The sequence below is a fragment of the Microtus oregoni genome, unplaced genomic scaffold (genome assembly GCF_018167655.1).
Source record: "Microtus oregoni isolate MIOR12 unplaced genomic scaffold, Mior012 000052F_ref0000163, whole genome shotgun sequence".
NCBI classification, from domain to species: Eukaryota; Metazoa; Chordata; class Mammalia; order Rodentia; family Cricetidae; genus Microtus; species Microtus oregoni.
Window position 1 is genome coordinate 13,816,360 of NW_024543828.1, and position 4,502 is coordinate 13,820,861.

The 4,502-nt window shown below is 47.1% G+C and overlaps 1 long non-coding RNA gene across 1 annotated transcript; it reads left to right on the forward strand.

Annotated features, from left to right (window-relative positions):
- Nucleotides 1–423: 423 nt before the first annotated feature.
- On the forward strand, nt 424–1,356 carry LOC121437450. The gene is made up of 3 exons (XR_005972968.1): nt 424–477; nt 679–728; nt 1,098–1,356. It is a non-coding gene; the product is annotated as an uncharacterized LOC121437450 (long non-coding RNA).
- Nucleotides 1,357–4,502: the final 3,146 nt, after the last annotated feature.

Genomic DNA, 4,502 nt, shown 5'->3' on the forward strand with positions numbered 1-4,502 from the left:
GCGATCTAAAAAAAGGAGGGGGAGGGGACTTTTAGGCTGACCTTTCCCGCCCCCCCCCCCAACTATGAGGCTAGTCACTGCAGACTGTAACAGATGCGGGGATAATTCTGAAAAAAAGTTTTGTGTCGCGCTGAGTGGAGGGTGGGGGTGGAAAGTGTGTTTGGGGGGGTCGGTGTGGGGAGAGGACAGAGTGTGCCCCGAGAACTCAGAAAATAGCCTGAGAAGAGTGAACAGGGAAGAGCAGAGAGAGAAAAGTGAGTGAGGGGCGGTGGCCGGCTGTCAGCCTCGCCAGGGTGGGGAGCGACTGGTTTTGACAACTGTAAACGGACTTTAGGCGACTCTCATTTGTAAGCAGTAAAGACTGTCCTGGAAAGAAACGTAAATTTCAGTTTACATTGTCTCTCCTTAACTAAAACTTTTTAAGGTTGTTTAGCTCTTCCAGTATGAAACTCGACGTTGGAAAAGTTTGGCTCGAAGGTGCGGAGGACGTGTACACCGTGCGTTTTGGGTGTGGGGGCGCAAGGCTTAAAACGTTAAAAGACGAGACGTTCTCAACTGTGAAGAGAGGAAGAGGCGTAGTCTTTGGCTCTTAAATCATTTGGCCAAACACGTCGCAGTCCTGAGGGGGGTGGGACCAGGGCAACTCCAAAGTATTGATTCTTTGTCTTTTCTATTCAGCGAATGACCCTCTCTAGAAGTGACCAGACGCCTCTTTGTGTTCTCCTTTCGTAAGTAAAATTCAGCCCAAAGGGAAATACGTGAGCCAGGGGAGTGAGACGACTTTTAAGGGATATAAGTCGTTGTAGTGTTACTGGAAGAAAAGAAATCTGTGAGGTAAAATATAGATGAATTTGGTTCCGGTGTGTTCGTTAACAAAATGATCTAGAAGGGCGCTGATGTTACTTCTAATGAACTTACTTTTTTACAAAAGTAATCAACTAAGGAAATGTTAAATTGGGATTGGCTTTAATCTATTATGTGATGACTCATATTTGTAGGGGTACATAAAATTAAATTGGGAGAAAGTTATGTATCTTTAAAGTATAATTGTACCTTTACTAAACATGTTTTTTTTTCTCTCCCTCTCTCTTTTTAAGGGCGACCATCAACGGTTTTTTTCTCCATTATTCCGCCGTGTCCGTGTAAAAATGATTTGTAATATAGCCAAGACAAGATGGAATTTAGAGACTCCAACTTAAGGAGTAGAGCTATTATTATTAATGGCTTTATTTATCATGACCTTATGGCTTTATTATTAGTGCATTTGTTAGCACTGGATCACAATCTGTTGTGTTAGGCATTTTGTACTTAGTTTAATTACATACTCTGTATATTTAATTAATCAATTAGTTAATAGGACCCAGCATTCATTGTACTAGTTTTGAATAACGGACATAATTTTAAATGAAAATACAGGAAGTTTGGTGAGGTTGAATCTCTGTTTATGTATACAAAATGTATTTTTACTTTCAAAGGCAGTATAGTTTTATTGTTTTAATTATTAGGCCTGTGGCTAAGGACCGAAGGATTTTTTTTGTGTGTGCTTTCTTGAATGTTTTGTTTAAACAAAAGGAAATGAAATGAATGTAACTTACTGCTCATGTGTCCATTTTGAGAGTCAAGAACGGGAGCGTGCACAGTGCCGGCCATTTCAAGACACGAGTTTCTGTGGAGTTGTTCAAGAAGGAACCATTTGACATCAAGTATTTAAAGCTGATTTGTGGTTTGATAAGTGACATTGACAAATGTAAAGTATTTGTGAATAAGTTTGAATAACCTGCAATGTATGAAAACATCTAGGGGTTTCATCTATAGAACATTCTCATGCTTAAAATCAACTAATGAGAAGGTGTTCACTGTAAGAGTGGAGGAAACTATTAGACATGAGTTAAAACCAAAGGAGCTACCCACAGGTTTTTTTTTTAAATCAAAAGTTCCTTGCATCAATTTCCAATAAATGACCCCAAACTGGGGACAATAAATGAGACTTATACAAGGCAGCAGGAACTTTCACCAAGACTTTGGAGCTGGCAAGAGTGATCCAGATGTTACCAAATTGTCTCGATTTATTTAATCTTACTTTTCATCTCCTTTCTGAGGTAAGAGTTACCCCCCACCCCATTATCCACCAATACACTTTTCCAATATTCATGGTGAGGGTGTGTGAAAGCCTTACCCTTCACCTCTCCAGCAGATCCTGAAGCAAACAAAGTTCTAAGAAGTGCTAGCTTATGAAAAGTCCATCAACCTGGAGTGATAGGTCCTCAGCAGCATACATTGTAGTTAATCCTCACCAGGGAGCAGGGCAAGGAGGGGCTCCTTCTTCTCACAGAGACTTTCTTCATTCACAGGTACCCCAGTGCGACCCCCACCCTCGTTGGCTCCGAAGGGATGCAGCAGCAATTCATGTTTTGGAGTATTGCAAAGGTTCAAAACATGAAGCGCTGCACCACCCCTTCGCGGGAAAAGTAGAAGGTGGGGGCCAGCAAAGCAGACCCCGTGTGGGTTCTCCTAAAAACCCCAAAGCAGGTAGGTGGGAGGGCAGGGGCTTGCGGTCCATCCTTTCCCTGGGCAGGGCCTTAGTCTAGTGAGGGCCACCCTGCACTGTTCAAGGGCCTGGGAGGGGGTGACTGCCAAGCAAGCTGGCCATGCGCATGGAGGAGGGACAAGGTATCCTGCTCTAGCCCACCACACTCAGTCGTGCCCTAGCAGCGGGAACAGTACTGCAGTGAGTGTTTGGTGCCCTGGAGTATTGTTTCCGCTGCCCGGGTAAGTCTGGGACTTACACATGGGCACACCCACCCACCAGGTAAGTTTCCATCTGTCGCCTGCAGCATAGGCCCCAATGGGGGCCAGGCCCCAGAACAGCTCCAGACCAGAGCTTTTGTGTTTGTTGTCCGCGAAGCACTTGGCCCTCTGTGATTATGTGACTGGGTGTGACAGAAACTGTTGTTAGCACCTCATTCCCTGCCCAGGTAAAACTGAACCGACTGGAAAGCAAGAACTTCCCGACAACCTAGTAGAATACCACCCCCAGGACAGCAATGAAGAAAGTCTGCCTTCAGTCCTCAACAAACAAAACAGGGAAGGGCTTTCCCTAAAAGGAATAAGAAGGGGTGCAAAGATGGTCAGGAAGGGTGACTTGAAGCAATCCCTATTTCTCTCTGCAGTTTCTACCCATAGAGCTTAGCCCCCTGTAGAAAGGACGTTAGAGGTCAGGAAAGATTAAGGGTCCCACAGCTGTGCTGGAGGGGGGGAGGGGCAGCATCCGTGGATCTCTGGCATCAAAAAAATAAAACCATACCTAGAGGCACATGGCCTTGCTGGTGATGAACCTCAGGTGGCACAGTGAGGAGCAGAGGCCAACAGGAAGCCTCGGAGTGTTTCTAGACCGCTTTTGTCCCCATTTCCCAAAGTCACCACACAAACCTACCCTGACCGCAGGGACTCAAGGACACCCTCGCTCTTAGAAGCTCTGAGAAAATAGCAAGCAGCATCAGAGCTGTATATTCCAAGTCCCTTTGTGACCCCCCAAACTCTGTGCTGTGACTAATGATCATGGCACCTCTGTAGCCCACCCTCATGCCACCTCCACTCCCTTGAGGAGCCCTCTGAGCCCTCAATGAGAAAGGGGGTTCAGAGTCACCTGGGAACTGGAGAAGAGTGTGAATTACCTGAGCACGGCCTTACTTTTCCTGTGAACATCACTTTATATGACCTAGAGCACCGGCATATTGGAAAATGTAGTGGGAATGGAATCTCTCTGCTTTGTCATCTTAAAAAAATATAATAAAAATACGCATACACACACCCTTCTGGTCTCTATGAGCTACCTTGTAGTGGTCTTCCCCAGGGACTGGGTACAGGGCCCCATAAAATTTACAGTTAGAGGAGGCCTTGTGCGCCTGGGAGTCTAGCTCTAGCCACCGAATGCCTTTCTCCCAGACTCCCTTGCGCTTGAGCAATGTGTGGGAGGTGGTTTAGGTTCCTTTGGGCCCCCAAGGACCCCCAGGCTCCCAGGAGCACCAATAGCTCTTGGGACTTCAGCCAATCCCGGTCCCCATAACCCCCTCCATTTGTTGAAGCCACGCCCCCAGCTCCTACCCCACCCCGCCCCGTGGCAGGGCCCCTTTGTCCCAGAATCCCCGGGGCAAATGGCTAACAGGTTCAGACTCCCGCGTTCCGCGTTCCGCCACATTGGGTTGGAGGAGGGGCACTTTGAGACTCCTTACTCTTCCCTCACCAGCTTCCCTTCTCCATTTCTGCTGTCCAACAGGCTTTTCCCTTTCACCACAGGAAGAGCACCGGGGTGCACTGAAGGTGCTCCATCCGAAAGGATCTGGCCCGCGTCATCCGGCTCCTTCCAGCGGGTGCCCGCAGGACTCAGGTGAGATTCAGGCGGATTAGGGGTTTAAAATGGCCGAGAGCAGGGGAGCAAATGATCCGATTTAGGGCCATTGCCTTCCAAAATCTAAGATGTCCTTTGCCCAAGGATGCCAAAA